The 12,369-nt window shown below is 25.6% G+C and overlaps 1 long non-coding RNA gene across 1 annotated transcript; it reads right to left on the minus strand.

The window, feature by feature from the left end:
- Window positions 1–573: 573 nt before the first annotated feature.
- On the minus strand, window positions 574–4,035 carry LOC126894080 (uncharacterized). Its single transcript, XR_007701309.1, has 2 exons — window positions 1,963–4,035; window positions 574–650 (listed from the first exon to the last, which is right to left on the minus strand). It is a non-coding gene; the product is annotated as an uncharacterized LOC126894080 (long non-coding RNA).
- Between the last annotated feature and the right edge of the window lie 8,334 nt (window positions 4,036–12,369).

Raw genomic sequence — 12,369 nt, forward strand, 5'->3', positions numbered from 1 at the left:
TGTGCCGCGACCCCCCTGTGCTGGGTTTTTTTAATACGATAGCCATTTTCACAAAAAAGAAAATCTATATTTCGAATTTTTTTTTCATAGTAAGAACTATACTATAATATAAGCTTTAATTTAAGATTAAATAAGTGTAAATATTTCCGGAATATTTTCAAAAATTAAAATGAAAAAGCTTAACTTATGTGTAAAAATTGTTTTTTTGAATACCCTCTGTGGGCAGGTTTATTGTCAAATTTGATTTTGATTTGATAATTTTTAAAAAAGTTATGATAGTTTTAAGAAAAAACAGCAAAAAAAAATGACAAAATTAACCGATTTAAAAAATTGTAATTTTTTTGGAGTTTTCCCTCATTTACGGAGAACGAGGGAAATGTTTTCAATTTTTAAGGGTAATTTCTTCAACTACAACTGTAGGTACGTTTTGTCATCTTTTGACGTATCGTTGAAAGAAGTCGGTCATGTGAGAGATGAGAAAAAGTTGCAACGGACACAAAAAAAAAATCACATCATGGTATAATTAATTTCTTCTTAGCATGGCATCGAAGGTTAAATAATTAACACAATAAATACTCAAATAGAAGTTTATTTATAGTTCTTTACATATAAATAATATAATAAATTTCATTTTAAGAGTTTTTTGATATCTGAAAAAAAATAATTTTTGTTAATTACTACCATAAATATTACTTTTAGCATTGTATAAAAACATTTAAGATACAAAACGTTTTTATAAAAGTGAATTAATGTTGATTTTCTACGCGATAATCAATAACTGGAACCATAATTTTTTTATAAATTTTAGTTCAGATTCTTCTTATATTTAAAATATAATTTATGAGAATTAATCTAAGTAGTAATATAAATATTTATGCTGATATTTGGGAGAACTGAACTCCCTAATTTGAGATTTATGATTGATAGAACCCCAATTACTAAAATAAAGTTATTTTCGTTATGTATTTATATATTTTCGTCTTATGTATGATATATATTAAGATTATTATATATTATTATTAAGAAAATTTTTTATATATATCCCACCCAAGAAAAAATTTTGAGAACGTGTCTACTATTTATTATGATTAAAAATATTCTTCAGGGAGAAATGAAAATGAAATATAGCCCTCATAAAAATACAATACCTACCCTATACTTTTGGAGAGTAGAAAAGTATAACGAAAATAATTAAAAAAGTAATTTTGTTTTTTTTGGAAAGGGATGGTTTTGAGGTATTAGAATTTCAAGATTTAGTATTTGTAAGGAGCGCGGTAATGTTTAGCGATGCTCTTTTTTTACCATTACGAACAAATAAGAATTTTTCTACGTTGCGCATTCTTTTTGACTATAAATAAAAGCTATAATAACTCAAAAAAATAATAATAAGAAATTGGTTATTGATTAGTCAAAATTTTATTCAGACTATTCTTCATTTAATAGTAAAAGAATATTAATAGGTTCCTGTTTAAATTTGAAAGTTACTCCTAAAACAACCCTTAGGAATAATTTTTTCTTAAAATAAACTTTACATTAACTATGGTTCATAAAATAAAAAATATTTTAATATATGCATTCTTATAAAAAAACATTATTTAATAAAAAATATGAGGGTACTATGATTAATAAATCACTCTTTTTTGAGGAACGAATATTTGCAAAACGATGAAATCAAAATAGTTGTGTAAATTCAATTTACTTAATATCGGTTCTCATTAATTAAAACGAAAGTTCATACTTTTACATAACTCTTCTAGAAGTAATGTATGAAATGTATATTGAAAATTCATTGATTTATATAATGATATATTTAAGTACTCTATATATTGTTTTTAGTAAATCAAATGTAAAATGAGATTTAGATATGTTTCTTGGAATATATATATTTAAATGTCTAACTTTAATTTAGTTGTAAAAATGTTAGTCGAAAACATTAATATTATTTACAATTAAAAAAATTACCTTCCACTTTAAGTAATTCATCGGGATTCTTACTCAATTTATGTAGAGTGTTGTTTAGTATTTTATCATCTAACTTATAGTTAGTAAATATTGATTGTGCCACCCACAGAAAAATATATCCATTATTCGCAGAATTTTGCAAAACATCAGCTAATTTTTCCATTTTATTATTTTGAATTTGATATACTAATGTCATTGCTTCATTTATTGTCATTTCAGTATCTTCTAATCGAATATAAATTAAAAATGTATTAGTAAAATTAAATGATTTTCTTAATTGTTCATTTTCTATAGTTGGTAAGATATTAATTTTAAAAATTGATATTATTTACACTTGCACTACATTCGGTCGTGTCAAAGAGAGTTCAGTTGTCAGCGTTATAAGCGCGACCTATCCTAACCAGTTTTACTGTTGGGGTAGTGTATGTGTGGGCTCTCCTACTTATGTTGTCGTATGTTCCGGATTACGGACTCTGTTGTGTTGTTTTGATGTCTAGTAAGTTGTGTTGCAGTTGATGTTGTATCACTGTTCAGCTTGCTTATTTTGGTGTTTTATGTGTTTAATTCACTTTATTTTCGTTGGTTTATACAAATTAATGCGCAAAATGGTGCCTATTAGTATTCCGTTCTTCAGCGATAGAAGTATATATTTTACAGTTGATTGCGTTAGGCACGACTGTAATAATTGACACATTGAAACACTTTTCAACTTGGTACGAAGAAGCGCAAGGTCAAATTATACATTTTATGTTTTTGTCTAAGTATTAATTGTTAAGAATATTTTATGTTGTTATATTTTATTATTTGATTAAGTGTTAATTACTAACCATAGATTTAAGGTATAAATTATTGTTGTTATTGTATTGGAAAATATTAACAGGGGAATATAAATTACAGTCCACAAAAACTTAATTTTTATTTTTATTTAATATAAAGGAAACCGAGAGAGACGCGATTTAACTCGGCGAGTGGTCGTCTGAGTATTTCACGTAGCACAACGTCATAATTATTATTTAGATAATGATTCAATAAAAAAATCAAATAATAGGTCAAAATTTAATTTTGTTGTGCTTTAAGAGATAAATTTGATCTTTTTTGATCACTATTTGTAGTTTATGAAGAAATCTGATGAAAATAAGTCTGTTTATTTAAGAATGCATAAAATAAATTTAAATTTTCGTAATGATAAATATTATTTGGTTTATATAAAATTGTAAGCAAAAATAGTCTGTTTCATTAGTACTCCATGAATTTTTAATAAAGGTAATTATTTAGACAAATTTTCATGCCAGGTGATCAAGAATTAATGAATTTTAGGATATTAAAAAGTTTAAAATATAATGTAAAAATATATTATAAATATATCAAAATATGTTCATAGTATACTATAAAAATTAAGTCGCGACATAGTGGGGATGTTGTATAATTAGTTCTAGTATAGATTTAATCTGACAGTGATTAAAATCACATTCATAAAAAACGCTTCGATGCAAATCTTTAGATAGTGTTTAATTCTAAAAAATTGATGGACAAAAACAACATCAACTTCTATTTCCTTAATTATACCCAGATTAGATTTTCTTTTAATTATATATTATATAATTTTTTAAATTAATTGTTTTCAAATTATTATTGATTTTGATTTTTAATATGTTAAAAGTAATCATTTTGAACGTACTTTTTTTTGTCCTTTAAAGTGAAAGTTTTAATAGAACAATATTCATGAAAGTCAGTGTATTCCCCTAATAAGATATTTTAAAATAAAATAAAATACAAAACTCAGAAATTTATTACAAAAATAGCATATTTTTGAATACGGTAGCCTTTTGTGCATAGAAGATAGGTCGACGGGACAAATTTTTTTTTTAATTTTATAGTACATGACATAAGCTTTAATTTTATATATATTTAAAGGACGCAGTATTTCCGGAACATTTTCAAAAGTTCAGTTGAAAAAGTTCTATTTTTTATACAATGTTTCAAGTTTTGAACGCCCCCTATATAAGGGGAAATTGTCTAATTTTAATAAAAAGTATGTCAAATGGAAGATGTACTTATAATGTATTTAGAAAAAAAAAANAAGTATGTCAAATGAAAGATGTACTTATAATATATTTAGAAAAAAAAATTTGTGCTGATACATACATTTTTCGAAAAGTTATAGCATTTTTAAGTTGAAAATTTAAAATCGAAAATTTTAACACAAAAAAAGCGGTTTTTTAACTACGGCACCCGTTTACATGCAGAAGATAAAGTGTCGGGACAAAATTTTTTTTTTCATTTTATAGCACATAAAATAAGCTTTAATTTGATATATGTTTAAGGGACGCAGTATTTCCGAAACATTTTCAAAAATTAAATTGAAAATGTTAGTTTTTGTAAAAAAGTTTCTATTTTAAATCCCCTCCTATGAGCAGGTTAACTGTTAGATTTTCAAAAAATTTATATAAAACGAAAGAAAAATATCTAAGGTTTTAGTATAAAAAAAAATTATGTTGATTTGTTTATTTTTCAAAAAGTTTTAAGAAAAAAAAGTGAAAAAAATGACAAAATTTACCGATTTTTAAATTTATAATATTTTTGGAGATTTCCCCCATTTGAGGGGAACGAGGGAAAATTTTTGAATTTTTAGGGGTAATGTCTTCAACTAGATACGATTTATGATCTTTTAACGTATTGTTGAAAGTAATTGGTCCAGTGAGAGCTGAGAAAAAGTGGCAACAGTCATAAAAAAAAACACAAAAAAACATCATGGTAAAATTAATACCTTCTCAGCTTCGCATCGAAGCTAAAAGACTATAAAATCTATGTATTATTCAATGGTCAGTAGGGAATAGTCAGCTTATTGTTGTTGTATATAACTTAATAAATTATTGAGTTAATATACAGGGTTGGGTTGTAACAATTTCGATTTTGTATTTTACATTTTTAACTTTATTATGCTATAACTTTTTGAAAAATGTATGGATCAGTACAATTTTTTCATGAGGAGTAATATGTATATACAACTTTCATTTGACATACTGTTTTTTTAAATCCGACCATTTCCCTATATACGAGGGGGGTTCAAATCTAAAAAATGCATGTAGAAAGTAGAACTTTTTCAACTTAAATTTTGAAAGTGTTCCGGAAAGTCTGACACTTTTATATATATCTTAAATTAAAGCTAATGTAATATACTTTATTATGCAAAAAAAAAATTTCGGACTTTATTTTATCTTCATGGTGAAAACAGACATAAAAGTTTATAAAAAAAATACGATTTTTGTAAAAAAATTCATTTTTATAATTTTAACTTTATAATGCTATAACTTTTTGAAAGATGTATGGATTAATATAATTTTTTTTTATAGATGCATGATGTCTTTACCTATCATTTGGTATATATTTTTTTTATATCTGACCCTTTACCTGCCCACAGGGGGGAATTTAAAATGACAACTTTTTCACAAAAAATTTACTTTTTCAACTTAANATGAGGAGTAGTATTTATATACATCTTTCATTTGACATACTGTTTTTTTAAATCCGACCATTTCCCTATATACGAGGGGGGTTCAAATCTAAAAAATGCATGTAGAAAGTAGAACTTTTTCAACTTAAATTTTGAAAGTGTTCCGGAAAGTCTGACACTTTTATATATATCTTAAATTAAAGTTAATGTAATTTACTTTATTATGCGAAAAAAAAATTTCGGAATTTATTTTATCTTCACGATAAAAATCGCTACCGAATGCTATTATTGTGTGAAAATTCTCGATTTTATTTTTTACATTTTAAACTTCATAATGCTATGACATATTGAAAAGTGTATGAATCAACATTATTTTTTTATGAGAAATAATATTTTTTAATAATCCTTTTTCATTCTACATACTTTATCTTAATTAGGATATTAATAATGAACTAGCAGATCATATAGCTTTTGGAATAGTCGACCAATTTTTTAAAAGAAAACAGTATCTAAAGATTTGCATCGAAGCGTTTTTTTTTGATAGTGATTTTAATCACTGTCAGATATCATTATACTTGATCCATCTATACCACGTCACCACTGTGCCGCGACCCCTCTGTGCTGGGTTTTTTTTTAATAATAATATTACTTTATTATCGCCCATAAGGATAAATAGAGTGTACAAAGTTATAATAATAATTAGTCATGAATAATTATTTTTTTTTTTTTTTACAACCGTAAGGATGGTTAATACCATTTAGATTGGTATGTCCAGGGGAAATGTAAGAGCAGTGGTTTCCCGTTGCCTTCTGCACTGGGAACATGGTGCTTTTTCGCTACCGTAGAAGCGCACGCATGGTCACCCATCCGTTCACCAACGGCGGTAGGCACGGCTTTACACTAGAGTTTTGTCAACAACTATTGTGACCACCGCACCACACCACGCCCATAATAATTAATTAATATTAATTATTAATACATAAACAAAAATAAAAATTTGTATAGAAAAAAAATATTTAAAAATGGTATAAAACTTTTCAATATTTATAAATTTATAAACATAGAAATTATTAAAATCCAAAACATATAGATAGAAGTTGAGATTCGCTATCATAATTAAAATCAAAATTAACCTACAAGCTAGTAGCATATATGAAATATAACTGGAGATTTAGAGAAAAATAAAGAAACATACAACTAATTTAAAAAGTTCTGGACAATCTACTTTATTAAATAAAAGTTTCTAAACAAAGAATAAATAATAAAATTCGCGTCTATTACATAGTGATTGAAGCTGTAAAACATATTGAAGATGTGGATGACGAATGAATTTTAAATTTTTGACATAGACCACTTAAAGTAATAGTTTAAATCGCGTTTAAACAATTAATGAGTCGAAACTCGTCGTAGGGTTCCACATTCCAAACTAGATCTCATAAAAGAGTAATGTACAACTTTTAAGCGATTGATATCTTTGAAATTCAAACATTGTCTTCTAATAAAGCCTAGCATACGCATACTTTTATTATGTATATAATTATTGTGATTGTTGAAAAATAGATTGTCTAATAGATAAAACCTAGATCTTTAATTGAAATATATAAATAATCTAATATTTGCTAACATAGATATATCCTCAAGCACTTCAAGCAACAAGACAATCCATGAAAGCTTTAACACATTCAAAACTAGTATTTGTTAAGAATTTTCGAGATATTCCTGTATTTTAGCTTCTATGCGAAGCTGAGAAGATGTTAATTTTACTATGATGTGTTTTTTTTTTTTTTTTNTTTTATATTGATTAGTGCTGATATTGAAGATACAAATAGTTTACATTCGTCAGAATCTCTTGTTCCAATAATTGATAATTATCATCCACCATTAGATTTTATAATACAATTTAATAATTCATTGGGTAATGAACATTTTGAATCTCCATTAGTTTATAACTTTAAAAACTGTAACTTTGATGATATTTCTCATTTTCTTCAGAGTATTGATTTTGATCTTAATCTGAATTATAATTTATCTTTTGAATTGCTTATTGAAAAATTTTATGAAATTATTTATCACTCTTTTGATTTATTTGTGCCAAAAACAAAAATATATAATAAATATACACTTATATGGGCAAATTCTGAACTCAGAGATTGTATAATTAAAAAAAAATGTGCCCATAAAAAATTTAAATTATTCCCTTCTGATATTAATTATTATGATTTCTCTATTTTAAGAAAAAAATGTAAACATCTTATTAATATATGCCATGCTCNATTTTCAATACAAACTGTTTGTTACTATAAATGAATGCACTGGACTACAAGGAACTTTCATCAGAAGCAAAAATATACTTTTCTAAATCAAATTTTCGCGTTGTTTTCAAATCTGCAAGTAGACTATTTCTATCACTTCTAATTTTTTATATTATTACTAATTATATATATAAAATAATAATTAAAAGAAAAAAAAATTTGTTTTCAAATTATTACTGATTTGATTTTTAATATGTTAAAAATAATCAGTCCAAATTTTCAATTTTAACCTATTTTTTTGGTTCTTTAATGTTGATGAAAAATTTTTGATAAAGATTTATGAAAGTTTATAGTAAAAAAAATTGAATATATTATCATATCTTTTAGCTCAATTACAAGTTTAAAATTGACATCTAGGCCAGTCAACAAAGGAAAAATTTTTTAAAAAATTCTCGACCAAATTTTGTTTTATTAATAGTTGAATTAAAATATGTATAATGACATACTAATAGTCCTCATTGATTGAAATTGAGCTTTTTTTTACAGCCTTACAAAATTTAAAAAATATGAGCTTTTTTAATTTTTACAAAAAAAACTTTCGTACAAAAGTTGTTTAAAAGACAATTATAAACAAAAAAATTATCTTATATTTTTTCATTTAAACAAATATTTTTCGAGTTACATTACATTTAATATGAGTACTAAAATTTATATTCCATTTTTTTCATTTTACGGTTACTTTTTATCATGTTATACTTACATTAGACACAATGTTATAAATGCATATGTGTGTATGTGTGAGTTTATTTATTTATTGTATCATTAAAGTGTAGTGTATATTAATATACAAGCGATAGAGTAGGTAATTGATTTGACGCTATATTATTTAAACCCAACTAAACGCTAAATTGTACATTCCGAAACAACAATCATATTATGTCAATTGCCACCGGAATTTTTGGTAATCTTTTTCTTTTTCTTTGTCTTAATCCCAACTACTTGGGGTCGGCCACCCTTATCCTAAGATTCCACTTGACACCATCTCCCACATCTTCTACGCTCACATCAGCTGTCCTCAAATCGAATTCAATAGCATCCCTCCATCTCTTTTTTGGTCTTCCTCTATCTCTTCTTCCTTCAACATTCATTTCTATAACTGTNTGCTTCAAAATTCATTTCTATAACTGTTCTTACAGCTTTCCATTCTTCTCTCCTCATAGCATGACTAAATAATCTAAGTCTATTTTCTGTCATCTTATCCACGATTGACGCAACACGTTTACTTCCTCTTATATGCTCGTTCCTTATCCTATCTTCTCTAGTCACTCCACTCATCCAACTNTACTATCTTCTCTAGTCACTCCATTCATCCAACTAAACATTCTCATCTCTGCTACACTTATTCTCTGCTCTACTTTCTTATCAACCGCCAAACACTATGAACCATACATCATAGCTGGCCTCACAATTTCATACTAAATTTAAAAACTATAATTAGTATTTATTCATATATTATATTTTAAAATCAAAGAACTACTAATCAGGATATAATTAAAGAAATAAGAGTTGATGTTGCTTTTGGAATAATCCACCAATTTCTCTAAATGAAACACTATCTACAGATTTGCATCGAAGCGTTTCCTATTATAGTGATTTTAATCACTGTCAGATATCATCTATACTTGTCCCATCTATGCCTCGCCAACACTGTGCCTCGACCACACTGTGCTACCATTTTTTTTTTGTATTAACAGTACTTTTTTTGTTTTATATTTGCTCAAAATTCACAGAAATAATACTTTTTAAATCCTTATACAATTATCTTTTTTTTAGTTAAAGTTTTTTTAATTTTAAGTTAAACCAAAAAAATATATACTTAAAAGTTCAATTTTTAAAAATAACACTAAAACTAGACTTTCAAGTCTAGTTTTAGATTTTCTATCATAATAAAATCAAAATGAACTTTAATCAAGCTCGTAGCATACGGCTCATTTAAACGTAAGAAGTTAAATGTGAAACGATTCATGTAGTATAACTGCAGATTTAGAAAAAAATAAAGAAACTTACTAATTTAAACTAATTTAAAAAGTTCCAGTCAATCTGCTTTATTATAAAATAGATTCTAAATAATTAATTTCGCGTCTATATTGATTAGTGATTGAAGCTGTAAACCAAATTGAATGAAGAATGAATTTCAAATTTTCGCCTTAGACCACTTAAAAAACTAGATTGATTCTTGTTTAATCAATTAATGAGTTTAATGATCGAAGGGTTCCATAGTCTAAACTAGGTTTTATAAGAGAGCAATATAAAACATTTAAGCCATTACTATCTTTGAAATACCAACATTGTCTTTTAATTATTATTGTGATTATTGAAAAATAGATTGGCTAATAGATCACACCTAGATCCTTAATTGCTGTATAAAAAAAAAAANGATTGGCTAATAGATCACACCTAGATCCTTAATTGATGTATAAAAAAAAAAATCCAGCACAGTGGGGTCGCGGCATAGATGGGTCCAGTATAGATTTAATCTGACAGTGATTTAAATCACTATCATAAGAAACGCTTTGATGCAAATCTGTAGATAGTGTTTAATTCTAAGAAATTGATGGATAATTACAAAAGCAACATCAACTTCTATTTCCTTAATTATACCCAGATTAGTAATTCTTTTAATTATATATTATATAATTNGAAATTAATAATTATAATTTTGTAAAGTTTGTATGGAAAAAGCTGGTTAAGCTACTTTTTATTTGAATAAGGAATATTTTTCAATTTTTAAGGGTAATATCTTCAACTAAATACGACTTGTAATCATTTGACGTATCGTTGAAAAAAGTAGGTCTAGTGAGGGTTGGCAAAATAAATCGTAGCCACAAAAAAAACTACATAGTAAAATAATATTAACATGAATATAAATTTCTTTTCACGAGGGGAGACTATAGTGATAGGATCCTTTATATTTATTGAAGTTATTAAATGTAAACGAAATAAAAATCAAATGATTTTAAAATTATTTTCTAACTAAAAAAAAAAATGCAAAATATTATTTGCTACAGACGGATTTGAACCTCGTACCCTTAGCGTGAAATGCACAAGTGTTACCGACACGGCAACTGTTCGTTGCTAAAATAGGTTATTTAAGCNGACACGGTAACTGTTCGTTGCTAAAATAGGTTATTTAAGCTAACTCAAATTTAAAAATTACTTATCCGACTTAAAAAAAGTAAACAAATTTTAATAAGTTTAATTTCTTATGTCTTATGAACTTTATTCTATGTCAATTAAATTATATAATATTCATGAAAGTCAGCGTATTCTACTAATAAGGTATTTTAAAATACAAAACCCAGATAATAAAATCCCTGTTTAAAGGACGCAGTATTTCCGGTTCAACCAGTTCAAAAATTTAAAAAAGTTAGTTTTGTAAAAAAGTTGCTATTTTAAATCCCCCCCAATGAACAGGTTAAGTGTTAGATTTTCAAAAAAATGATATAAAATGAAAGGGAAATATTTAAGGTTTTAGTAAAAAAAAAATTATTATATCTTCATTAAAATAAAGTATGTCAAATGAAAGAGGGATATAAATATTATTTCTCATAAAAAATTGTATTGATCCATAGACNATAAATATTATTTCTCACAAAAAATTGTATTGATCCATAGACATTTCAATAAGTTATAACATTATAAAGTTAAAAATGTAAAATATAAAATCGAGAATTTTCACACAAAAATAGCATTCGGTAGCCATTTTCACCATAAAGACAAAATAAAGTCCGAAATTATTTTTTTAATAATAAAGTTTATTACATTATCTTTAATTTAAAAAATATATTTAAGTGTCACAGTTTCTTTAGCTTCACATATTCTCCATAATTGTAATATTATACTTGTTTTATCACAAATATGGTTATCTACTATGCTTGGCACTTTTAAGAATTTGAAGTATTATTTATGAATAACTCTAAATCCGTAGTAGTAGTAGTAGTTAGTACCAACTAACAGAATATAGTAACATTAATTATCACAAACTCGTTATTAGTTCTAGATGTTATTTGGATAAATATATTTTTTAACATTAAACATTATCTAATTAATGATCTACTAATCAAAAACTAAATGTGATAGAAAAGATCTAAAGCCATATTCGGAATCAGCGTGAAATTATTAACAGTATTCATATAAAAATTTTAAACAAGAAAATAGTTGGTCTACTGTATAATTAAAATCATTGTCGGCTCGTGGTTTGATCGACGGGACGATTGCACCACTTACTAAAATGAATTAAAATAAAAAAATAAATTGTATATTCTTAATATTACATTTTTAGAAATATTTTTTATTAAAAATGCAAATTTTTAAATGGTAAAATAGTTTTAATACATTATTTGAAATGCATGCGTTTCAGCTGCAATCTCATGTAAGACCAGCAGCGTCGCACAGTGGGACCAAACGCTGATTTAGCCCGCCAAAAGAACCATTTTTAAATCAACTAATAAAATTTTTTTTATTATATCCTTATAAGGTCATGTACAAAAATTCAAGGTCAAAAATTGATACAGTAATGGTTGAGTGCTATTTAAATATCATAACACTGTATTTTTTTGTTTTTTTTTTCTAGGATTTTTATTATTTCTTCAATCATTTTTTCCTGCTTAATTAAAAACCTTAATTTTTTTTTTTTTATTT

The sequence above is a fragment of the Daktulosphaira vitifoliae genome, unplaced genomic scaffold (genome assembly GCF_025091365.1).
Source record: "Daktulosphaira vitifoliae isolate Bord-2020 unplaced genomic scaffold, ASM2509136v1 Scaffold_1, whole genome shotgun sequence".
NCBI classification, from domain to species: Eukaryota; Metazoa; Arthropoda; class Insecta; order Hemiptera; family Phylloxeridae; genus Daktulosphaira; species Daktulosphaira vitifoliae.